The sequence below is a fragment of the Streptopelia decaocto genome (assembly GCF_964273445.1).
Source record: "Streptopelia decaocto genome assembly, chromosome: 13".
NCBI lineage: Eukaryota > Metazoa > Chordata > Aves > Columbiformes > Columbidae > Streptopelia > Streptopelia decaocto.
In genome coordinates, this window is record NC_138668.1 from 5,967,601 (window position 1) to 5,980,001 (window position 12,401).

Here is a 12,401-nt window from a genome sequence, read left to right on the forward strand (position 1 = left end):
ATGTGAGTTCATTGCTTTCCCAAAGTTTGAAATTTATTAAAATAATTTTTAAAAAATCTGTTATTTTCAGGCTGCCAACATAGCATTACTGCCCATTCCTCTGAGTCCTGCTTATTGCTGCCAGAGTTGGGCCATGGCCACTTTGTTACCCACCTGAATGCCTCTTATTATTTCATGGGTACCCTCAGAGACATCATTGATAAATAGTTGTCAGACTCTATTTTTTCATAAAAGGAACCATCAAGTTGTCCAAATCTTAATAACCTTGAATATGAGAAAACTGCTGACATTTTTCAGACTTTACAACGGATGTCCTGAACAACTTTCGTGATCTTTCTACCTGGCACCTTGTGTGAGAATCATTAACCGTTTCACTGATCATTAGAAAAGGAAAAAGTCTACTTTTTTAAAAAAAAAAGCAAGCAGTTTTCTGAGAACATGAAGTAATTTAACTCAAAGAGCATTTAAAACTGAACTCTCACAGAAACATATCCCAAATTTGCCTTGCAAAAACACTGAACAGTGGGGGCCTTCAAACCTATTCCCATCCCATTATATGGAAGAATTCACGTTTACTGATGTAGGAAAGTCACCTCAGCTGTCCCTCTAAGGCATGTTAATATTCTTGCCTCAAAAGAAGTTAAAGATTGTTAAACGGCATACCTCACACCACAGCTGAATCAGGTTAAAGGAAATGGCACTGGGAACACATGTATCAAAAGAAGATTAGTGAGGCAATTGAGGGTTTAAAATGCTACAGCCCTGACTTGCCCCTCCTTCCTGAAGGAACTTGCACCACCACCCAGCGCCAGACCTCCTTAGAGAAAAAGGACAAGACGGAAATCACAATAAATAAAAGTATAAAGCCTTTGACATCACCAACCCATCCCAAACCGGTGTCTGGCACCAGATGAGCTTGCACCCTCAAAGCCAGGCTGGGCTCTACAGCTCTTGCATGGACCCATCATCATCCCCATTCCTTTCCCTGCCCGAACAGCACATGGTGGCCTTCCCATGGGGACAGGGACAGCCTGGAGGCTGGGCAGGCAGGAGCCCTTACACAGCTTCACCTGCCACTGAGGGATCTCAGGGGAGACACAGAGCAGCCGGGATGGGCAGGGAGCTCCCTGACAGGAGGTGATCAGGACAGGGACACAAAATGGCGGCGAGCGCCGTGGGCGGGAAAAGGGCTTCACACTGTCTCACTGCACGTGACCTTCCCTCACGGGTGTGACAGGGAGAGGTGTGAGGGTGCCCATGGCCCTGGGGCTTAGGGAACGGCTGAAAAAAACAAAAACAAACAAACAAACACCAAAAACCCCACAAAAAATGTTTCTTTCTTTGCGAGTTCTCTGATCTGTGGGGCTTTACCCACATCCCCACCATCACTGTCCCCTCGCTCCCTCAGCAGGTTCATCCCAACATGCACCAGCTCCCCTGGGTAGCATGTTAATTTGAACTACCTAATTGCTTATTTTGCTTGCTGTTCTAACAAAATTTCTGTATTTCTTTGCAGTGCTACCCCACAGCATGTCCTGGAAGAATTTTCCTGAACAAACACACTCAGCGGGATCACTAGTGGGTCCGAAGTCCCTGGGCTTGATGAAGCCAACAAAGCACCAGCCCAGGAGTCTAAAGTCAGGCTTATTCTGCTACAGTTATACATGCATAACACATCAGCAAGACGAAGCACATTTCAGAAAGCTTTGGAGGAACCATTCCTTAGCTCTTTTTTTTTTTTTTTTTTTGTGTATGTGTGTTAGCTCAAAGAAAAAAAAAATGTAGTTTGTATTTTATAAATGAACTAAAATTTATGTTTTAAGATATTATTTGTATTGATTTGCACACAGCAGTCCTGGGTTTTCAGGCCCTATGGAAGACTGGAGTGAGCTATTTTGTCCATTTATATTGCGCATAAAATTATTTGTTATAAAAATCGATAATCTTCACTTCTGTATCATAAAAAATTTTACTCCTGATGAGGAATTTTATGACCTCAAAGTCATGGCTATTGAAGTTTTTAGTGTAGCTTGACAAATTCTTTGTGTTGACTCTGTATTACAGGATCTTTCATTTCTTCAATTAAACAGCTGAAAATGGATACCACCTGTGCTCTCATATTTATTGTGTCACTAAAGTCCATGATAATTACACAGTGCTGATGACAAATGGCATGCCAGAGAACTGACAGCCTGGGTGGTGGGGTTTTGGGTTTTGTTTGGTTGGGGTTTTTGGGGTTTCTTTTTAGGTCACCTTTGATACAGTATGATCCATGGATCTAACTTTGTTCCATAGGTTTGAATTCTCCAGTAAGCAGAATAAGGTCATTTTTTTCGTTTGTTCTGTTGTTTTAATTATCTCAAGCTAATGAACAAGCAGAAGGTAATGAAGATGGTGATGGGATCCTAATCAAATGGAAAGGAGAATTTGTATACTACCTGGAAAATGCTGAGAAAGGTACAGGTCTCATTCTTACCACATTAACTGCAAAGTAAAGCAGGAAAAAGACAAAAAAGCATAAGCTGAAATGAAATCTGTGGGGTCTCCACCACCACAGATGGTGACAAAAGCAGGACCACAGCCCATGGGCTTGCAGGCATTGAGCTTGTCTGGTACCTCAGCAAGGTTTTGGTGGGACATAAGCACCTGATTAAACAGAGCTTTGCTGAACAAGGACTGAGCTGGGATCTTGCACTGCTGCCCAGCACCCTCGCCACTTTCCTTCGGTTTTGTCCAGGCTGAGCTGATTTTCTCCCACAGGCACAAAAGGGCAGGTGAAACCCGAGGCAGCCAGTGTCCCCATCCTGGGGCCACAGGCTTTGTTTCCTTTCAAAGCCACCAGAACAAGGATGCTGTTGTGCACCCTTCTCGGCATCCCCATAGCCTCAGCAGACGTCTAACGATCGGTGGTTTTGCTTTGTCATTTAGTCCCACTCCCATTTTCAATCTGCCCACATTTTCTAAAAACCTTTCCCATGATAGCTACAGCTAGGAAGATGTTATCAGGGCCATCATGAAGGGATGAACCGATCTGGCCACAGGCACAAAGGCAGCAAACATGAGACCAAAGTTATTTCCCTGGAAGATGTGATTAAAACGCTGAATTTCTAACTGACAGGTACCGTGGCAAGAATTCATTTGATTGACTTACCTGTCTCACAGTGATGCTGCAACTTCTGCCATCCATAGAGCACATGGCACAACATGGGATGGTCAGCAGTTTGGACTCCTGTAGGTCACTGTAAAGAAAAAACATCTTCATTGGCGCTTATTATAAATGTCTAACCTGAATGTCTCCTGCTAGTTTACAGTGTCATCTGATCTGCCAGGTTAGGAAGTTTTAATACAAACACTGAAGAGAGACTGCAAAACCAGAAGTTCCTCAACTTATACTTGGCTTTACTCAAGCTTTCCTCCTCAATTGACGTCAAAGGGGTCTCTAAAAGAAATAAGCATTGTTATCTCCCTTTGACAACTGGAAAAACAGAGGCAAGAGAAAGAGCAGAAGCAGTTTCCTGAGGGCCATGCACCGTGCAGGACCTACTCTCCTGTCCAGTACTAGCACCTGCCCCTGCGGGAGGGCAACAATATTAATTCAGTATTTTTTCTGATGTAGTGCATGATCCTTGAAAGCTCTGAGTGATTTTAACTCTTCAGCACTTCAGGAGCACTTAGCACTCTGCCCAATTCAATCAGCGATTAGCAGAGACTTCCCATACGTGGCTGTAAATTGCACGGTCCTTGCTAATTAGGCCTTCATGACTGGATTTATTTAAATTACACTCATTGGCATGGTCAAGGAGTGCAAATGCCATCTTGTAATTCACTTAGCAATTTGTTACGTGACAATCAGTACTGTTTGCATGCAGGTGAAACCAGTCCCCATCCAGTAATAGCAGGGACATTGCAGAAATCATCTCCAGAAGGATCTTCAAAGCTAAAACAATATCAAAACATTTGCTCTCTGAGTTTTACACTGCCCACAGCATTAACTGAGTGGGCTCATTGAATATTTATACATTTTTAGAACCAAATGAATCTGTAAAATGAAACGGGCAGACATGTAATTTTATGTAATTGGCCTGACTGAATGCAGTAAAAGCAGCAAATTATTAAAGGTATTCACTGTTCAGCAGCTTTGGCCGATACCTGAACTGGCTGCGAATCAGGGGTGCTGATGGAGTAATGACGGACATCATCAGCAGAAGCAATGCAGGTGCTGATGCAGCCAACAGGTGCTCAGTGTGTTGAGGGATATTTAATCTGAATTTCTCCCCGTCACCGCAGTGAGTCATTGTTCATCTCTCACTTTGCCTCAAATCCCCCCATCCCAGTGCCAAGCAGGGGCGTCACCCCAGTGCTTTTTCAGTGGGATTTCCTTGCTCTGAGCAGCACTGAAAAACACAGCAACTCTGAGTTTTATTTTAAAATTAAAGTGAACTGTGGTTGTTTCATGCCTAATCTGTGCTAATTCTGGCTCCTTTGGTCCAGGGAAGATGCCAAGACCTGAGGCTGGTGCATCTTTGCAGCAGCAGCAGTGCCTGTGTGCCCCGTGGGGACACCGACAGCTCTCTTCTGCACGACAAAAGCCTTACTGCTGGCAAAGAACAAAAAAAGCCTTATTTCAGGTGGGAAGCTGTGTGGGACATGCAAGCCCTGCTCTTTCCAGCTGTCCAGGAAGGACAGTGTTGTGAAAAACAGCTGCTCACAAGACGAAGTCTCGCTGTTCTCTCTGATGAATTCACATGAAACTGCTTAAAACCAGCCGCAGCCTCTCCCGCAGGCAGGGAGCGAACAGCATCTGCAGGGCCGAACACAGCGAGCACGGCCAGGGAAAGGCCAAGTCCTTGCTTGCCAAGGGTGGGCCTGGATGCCCACTCATCAGCAAGCTCAGTTCATAACTATTTCAGCACTAATTGATCCCTTTTGCAACAGTCGTGCAAGGGTGGAGCAGAAACGTCACATAACGCAGGCAAAGCGGCACAATCCAGAGAGGAAAGCAAGCACTGGCACCAGTCCGTACACCGAAATCAGCTCACATCAGGTGGCCATTGCCGAATTTTAGCAAAAAATAAACACCACAGTTGAAACCTAGGACCTTCTGGATAGTCACTAAGTAGTTGGTGTATTTTCAGCATATAGTTTGCAAATAGACATATCCCAGAACTACTCCTTCTGTGTCTCTTCTATAGCAAAACGTCAGAACAAGATATCTGCACATGAATTCACTGCTTGAAAACACTGACAAGTCTTTTTTCTTCGCCTCTCTTTGTCTCAGAGGGATATTCTTCCTTGCTTTTTTGAAAATTACGCTTTGATTGCCCAAGATTTCAAAAGCCCTCAGCCTGCCTGAAACTAGAGGTGGAAAGTGCTTCTTTTTGGAGCCTGCGGTTGGCATGAGAGCATGCAGGCTATAGAGGATAACTTCTGCACATAATTCGAAAATAATTTAAGTGAGGTCAGTGAAATTACTTGGATTTTCATCACTTTCCCCAAGCCCAGAATTCTCTCCTCCCTCTCTCAGCAAACAAATATTTTCCAGCAAAACATCATGAATTAAAAAATATAACAATTAAAAATAGTTCTAGTGACAGCTCCATGACACTGGGGAAGAATGTTTTGGGAGGAAAAAAAGAAGATACTTAGCATTGGTTGGCTGCCATTCAAAGATTTTCAGCTATTCAAATCAATGAAACCAAAACCAAATAAATTCTGTCTGGATTTCAGTTTGAGACACACGATACTGAACAATACCAATTAGGAACCATGGGATGAGTGTCTTCCAGTAACAAAATTGGGGGAAAATCCTTCCAGCCTTCAGTTGCTCCAGTTCCCAGCCAAGTCTAAAACTCGATCCCAGCTTGAGCAGTTCATAAGGAGGAAAACTTGGGACATCATTCTCAAAGACAGATGGGGATGGCTATAAGAGAAAACTGGGATCTTAGAGTAAATAAAATTTTCCCCCACCACAGAATTCAGTGAACAGAGCACCAGTGAAATCCAAACGACCCATCCAAGCTAAACTTTCCAGAAAAAAAATCTACCTTTGATGTCCTGACTGAGCACTTGGCCCCGGCATGGTGGTGGCAAATATCCCATCGCCTCCGAGAGCCAGGACCCCATCCAGCCCTCCTAGGTAATCCTGTGTCAACATTTCCACCGTGCGCCTGGCTGCCCGTCAGCCAGCTCATTAGAAAATTCCTGCAGACCAACACTGACACTTTAATATTTTTATCCATTAGAAAAACAAAACCTCCCCCCAAAGCCTCCTCAGAGCGCAAAGGTACGGGAGCTGATCAAAACAGGACTTTATCAAGAAATTTTCCCGTAAGAAAATGAACGCTAGAGGTCAATCTAACAACTTGTCCCGGAAATACATATCCCTGGAATAAAATATTACAAACTTCTTCTGTGTACTGTACACTACTCTAACTACATCCAGATTCACTGGCTTGGCAACACACTTCAAATCTAACAAGAGTTTCTTCTATTCTTTTGAATTTGTTCTTGTCTTGCTATACATTAGTATTTCCTTTCCTGGAGCTCGCCTGTATGATCGCGGGCCCGATTCACGTGGTTTGCTCATGTACTTAACTACCCGTTTATGAAACGAAAAGGGGAAATTGGCACTTGCATGTGTAAATACTGGAGGCCAACTGTGTCCCTGATGTAATTCCGCTGCGATCGGTTGAGTTAGATTAAAGATGAGTGCGGGAACAGAGGAGCAGCCATCGCCGCGCAGATGAAAGCCCATCTAGCTCACGGATAAATCCACAGTTTCCAAGAGGCGCCGGGAGCCTGTGGAGAACTGGGCTGCGACGTGAGCGATGGGTTTGGGACTTCCAGCTTTCAAGTCTGATTCTCTTCCAAAGCGTCTCCCATCTAATAGCAATGGGATGACTTCATCACCTGCGCATCCCGCTTTCCTCACCTCACCTTCTGCACTCAGATTCTGGAGGACCTTGCGGCTACAAAGTTCCATGGACTATTTAAGCATCATAAACACAAAAACCCCTTCTCTTTATTATTCTTACATCCCCAGCCTTCTAATTTTGGTAAATTTCTTCCTCTCTCTTCCCTGCTTTTAACAACAGAAATAAGATGCAGCCCTGCCAGCCTGCTCCCCACTGCAACCTCCGTTAGCAAATCCCCAGCTCCCCTTTCCTAAGGCTCCTGCCACAGCCAGATTTGATGGGGATGTGGAGGGATCTCAGGCTTTGCCTCCACCAGGAAAGCCAAGGGAGATTCAGGGCACAAAAGTCAAGTCAGATGAGAGTGCAGATCCAGCAAAGAGTGTGTTTAAGCACAAAATTTCTCCCCGGGAGTCACCGGGACCGCTCATGTGCTTTACACTGAGCACACATGCGAGTGCTTTGCTGAACCCAGGCCAAAATGCAGCTTTTTATGAATGCGGGCCAGATCCTGCAGCACTGAGTAACACCGATGAGTAACATCTATTCACACAAGTGGTCTCTGTGGAGAAGGGCTGCCAAGTCCTGGCCCTGTATGATGTTTTTTCTTTAGCGAGCAGCCAGAGCAGAGCTCCATATGGCAACGCCGACTCCTCACTCAGCAGCTTGCCTGCTGCCAGCTCCTCGGTAAAATGACCCAGTGAGGCAGAAATCTTCCAGCTCAACCTTCACATTACAATTACCTTTAAAAAACTGCCAGATAAATTCCTTAAAATTCTTTCAAGGAGTTTCTTCCTGCTGCGGTTGCCTGTATGACCATGGCGGTCCTGGCTGCAGACGGCAACGCTCTCCCAGGGCAGCAAAAGTGTCTCCCAGGGCTTGTCCAAAGCATGTCTGTCCTTAGTCCCCAGCTCCTCAGAGACATGGAGCATCCCAATGCTGCCACAGGTGATGGGCTAGCTGAAAAAGCCTCTTCTCCAGGCTATCTGGCCCTAAGGTAGAACTTAAGCTTGTGCAGGGACTCGTCTCTGATAGCCCTTCCCAGTTAATGCACTCACAGGAGAGATTTAGGAGGGTTACAACAGTGGTTGGGTATGGAGATGGATGTCTTGTGTCACCATGCAGCTGTTGTGCATTAAAACTCTTGCCCCAAGACAGTAAAAATTGAGCAGAGCTGAACAGGAGACTTTCTTCCTCATCAACCTCCCTTGCAGCTCACCCGCAAAAGCTGGGGGCTCTCAAAGCCTTGCCTTGGTAGTTTTTATTCAGTTAAAATACACCAGGGAAGACATAATCCCTGTGGGAGCTGCCCTTCATCCCCATCCACCAGGGAGTGACCGCACCCAAAAGCTGGTGCACCCAGAGGCTCTTCCCAAGGGCTGACAGAAGTGACCGCAGCAAAAAAAACCCTTGTCACAGCAGAGACACAGCTCAGGACCCTCCCCAGCAATGGGGACCCTCCAGGCGCTGTGGGGACCCTGCCCGAGCCCCCCAGCAGAGAGCAGCAACTGCCCATCCAGGGTCCCACACACATCCCGTGCTGTCATCCTTCACCATCCCCTCTTGCAAGAGACCTTTGCACACAGCAAAACCAGGAACACCAGAGGAGCAAAAGCCACAGCAGAACCTAAAGTAATGTGCACTTAAGCCAGCCAGGATCAGGCCCAAACTAAGGCTTGCGGGGAGCCCGGCTTACGCTTATGGAACCTTTCAGCATCCCAGCAGCCCCAGCCCTGCCATGTGCGGTTACTGCCAAATCAATATGTGCCTCTTCCTGGTAAATAATTGTGTCAGTGGGACGTTAATGGTGCACAGTGCTCGTGGTGTCAAGGCTTTTTTTTTTTTTTTTTCTGTCAATGAAGCAAAGTCATTTGTTTTCCTCCTCTTTCCCCCCCACCAAACCTTCACAAATGCACAAAATGGGCTCCAGACCCACCTCCTACAAGGAAATGAGAACCAGCCCTGGAGGATCACCCAGCAAGAAGCCTCTGTTCAGAGATCTGACGCCTCTTCAAAGACGGGGGAGCAAATGTGCTCCTACCTCCGCTGATTTATGAAGAATGTCTGCGTCACCGATGCGGGGGAAATGCTTAAACGCTACCAGAGGGAAGGGGAACTGAGCCATCGCTGCCTGCACTTAGGGGCTTGCACCGAATAACCCCTCTATTTATTATAGTTTATTTTCATATAATTAGATCGATATTGCATTTCGAAGGAAAACAAACAACTGGCAACTGCAGCACATGCTGCTGGATTCAATGCTCCCTAGCAAAGCAGACACCGAAGTGCCACCACGGGACTGGCTGATGGCAGGCGGGACGTGCCAAGGCAGCCCTTGAAGTGCATGTGGCAGCAGCCAGGCTGGGACTGCGTCCCCATGCACGAAGGGACATGGGGAGAGCAGGTGGCTTGGCCGTGCTGGTGGGAAACATCCAATATCACCTCGGCTGGAGGCAGGAGCAAAGCCAGAGCCACAGGCAGCCGAGCTAACACCCCAGGAAAGGCAGGAGAACGGCTCAAGTGAGTGAGGGTCACAGCCCAGGAACCTTGTCTGAAGACATTGTTTTCTTCCTTCCTTGCCCCCTGTGTTGAAAAATTCTGGGTGTAAATTGTTCTAAGTTATATCTGTTTGGTTTTAATTTCTGCTGATGCCCCAGTGTTATTTATGCTCTTGAAATATAGCAGCCAGCACGTGTATAGCCTTGTGTGCTTGAAATACAGCCCGCTGCCTATGGTATTTATTGATCGGGGCAGTAAATAATTTCAACAAGCACAACTCATCCAAGTGAGCAGAGGACATGGCCAAAGGCTGCCCATCTGCCAGGGCCTGACACATCCCTCCCAGGGCTGCCAGGATGGCACCAGCAGTGCGGGGCTGAGAGAGCTGCTGCTGAAATGGTTTTTTTTCATCCCAAAGCCAAAAGAGCCAGCACAGCTCCCAGGTGGGTCCCAGCGGCAGCTGTGCCCTGGGCTGGCACAGGGCTCCCAGCCAGGACAGCCAGTGCTGTGAGGACATCCCTAGGGACACAGGATGCAGCCCTGTACGCACCATGGGATGTTCCCAGTTAATGCCAGAAGGGCAACGACGAACAAAAAAAAAAATCAACCGCTCGACTGCATCCGAGCTGGAGCGGAGGCACCCAAGGGACATGCAGCCACATCGGGAGCTGAATCCCTGCAGCACCCTCAGCACCATGTGCTCCAGGGCAGCCAGGAGGCCACTGCTAGAAATAAAAGTTCACTGCAAGGATTTTTTTGTTTGTTTGTTTGATTTGACCACACTTAGGGAGAAGAGGAAGGCAAAACATAACAGCCCTGTGTATAAGCAGTTGCTTGATTAGCATAGTTAATATCTGTGGAATTTCTTCAGTCTCTGAACTCTTACACTTTTTCCAAGGGAAAGACACCGGGGGACCCTGCATAACGCTGTCTATGCAGAACTGTGTGTCTCAGCTGTCTCAAGTATGTCCCTGAAAGCCCTCCCCATCCTGCAGCAAGAGAGATATGGGAAAACCAAGCACAAGCCTGGATAGATTTAGTGTTGCTACACTGGGACTCATTTATCTTTGCTCAAAGGTGAACCAACACCATCCTCAAGGACAGTGGCTTAACAAGCAAAGTAGGAAGATCTGAACCAGATCTTGACCTGTTCTCAATCATAAGGCTGCGCTGAACCAAACAAGGTTGATTTACACTAGCAAGAAGCCAGTCTTTTGGGCTCAAATTCATGCCCAGCTCTTGCTGCCACCAGCATTGCTGGAGCTGCCTGTCCACACCAGGCAGAGCTCATCCCAGTTACACCAGCTCTCCCAGTGGCTCAGGGACTGCCAGCAGCACAGCGCAAAGCCACAATGTGACACCAACGCTCACTCCATGGGACCCTCACACCAAGAGCTTGTGCCACTGACCTCAGCATCCTGCCTCATCGAAAACCTTAGGAGTCTCAAGGTAAAATAAAGACCCCCCAGAAGGGGATGTGCTGCAGCAGATGCTCCTCTGGGTTTTACACAGCCACCCATTGCCACAGGCTGCTCTGCACCTGAAACACAGCTGACTTTCAGAAGAGAGCCCCGCACCACATGGTACGTGTGGCACTGTCCCAATGAGCACACATGGGCAACTCGGCTTGCTGCAAAAATATCACTTCCCAGAGAAGACAATCTTACATCAAAGTCCCATCTCAGCCATGAAGGCAGTCTTGGAAAAGGTCTCTAATCAGGGACCAGAGGAGTTGAGCAAACCAGTTGTGCAGATCAGGAGTGGATTTTGTGCCCGGATCCTCTTGTCCTGCATGGGTGGCACCACACACAGCAGCTGCAGCACCACTGGTGGCACCTGCAGTGTCTCCCTATGCTCTGCTAACACAGAGGTCCTGCACCTTGAGATACCCCCACTCTGGTGGGTGACAGCAGCCCTGGGGCTGTTGCAGGAACATCTCCAGTGATGCTGCCAGCTCTGGCCAGGCTGATCCCGGTTCATCTCAGGGCAGTATTTCTAAGCAGGGTGGCACACAGCACAGCACAAAAGATGCTTTCATCAGTTCTAATTTCCACCCTGGCACGAGCATGATACCCTGATGGCTTCTCACCAGGGGATGGCTCCTTCTGATTGAGATGGCCACTGCCCCAAAGGGAGAGAGCACAATCTGAGACCAAAGTGGGATCCCCAGCTCCAGGCGGGGGAGACGACAGCAGAAATCCACTGGCCCTGTTTCCCAAGCTGCCCTCGAGCTCAGCACCTAGCCTTTTTCACATTACAGGAACTTTTCACAGCCACGAGGAGCCACAACATCTTCCACCTCCTGCAAAATATCCCAACTCACTTCAGAACCAAAGTCCCTGCTGCTGGAGATGTCCCCATGCACCCAGCATGGACCAGCACCCGCTGTGCTCCCCAGCACCCCAAGCCCCACAGATACTGAACAGAACCACTTCACCTTGGCCCACTCCCCAGATAGGAGCTGGTTGCCAAGCTCAGACTTGGATCTAGTGATAGACTTCTGTGCTTTGGCTCATGGATCCTGAAAACAAGAGCTTTAGTCATTGCTTGCTTTTATGCACCGAGAGCCAAAATTGCCTTGTTAAATACAGTAAATGATCAGTGCTCACAGTAAAGAACATTTCAATGGCTGCTTGTGTGGGCGTGCCTCTCTTCCACTCTTGAGAAAAATTACCGAATGTGGAAATTATTGCGAAGCCTCTCTGGACTTGGAACCTTTTCCGCTGGTTCCAGGCACTTGCTCTGGGCAGCTCTTCAGCCTGTGTCTACATTTTGCTGCCTGGTTTTGCAACATCCTGCTTGCCAACAGACACCAGTCCTGGGCAGCCTGCACCAGGATCACATTCTCTGCAAGCAGGTACAGGACTGGCCTTCAGCTCAGACAGGTCTAAATAATCCCAATACCTGTCCTAAAGGCTGTGCCAGCCTCAGGGTAAGCCTGTCCTCCCCCTGCCTGAGCACAGCACATTGGCACACAGCAGTCAAGCCCAG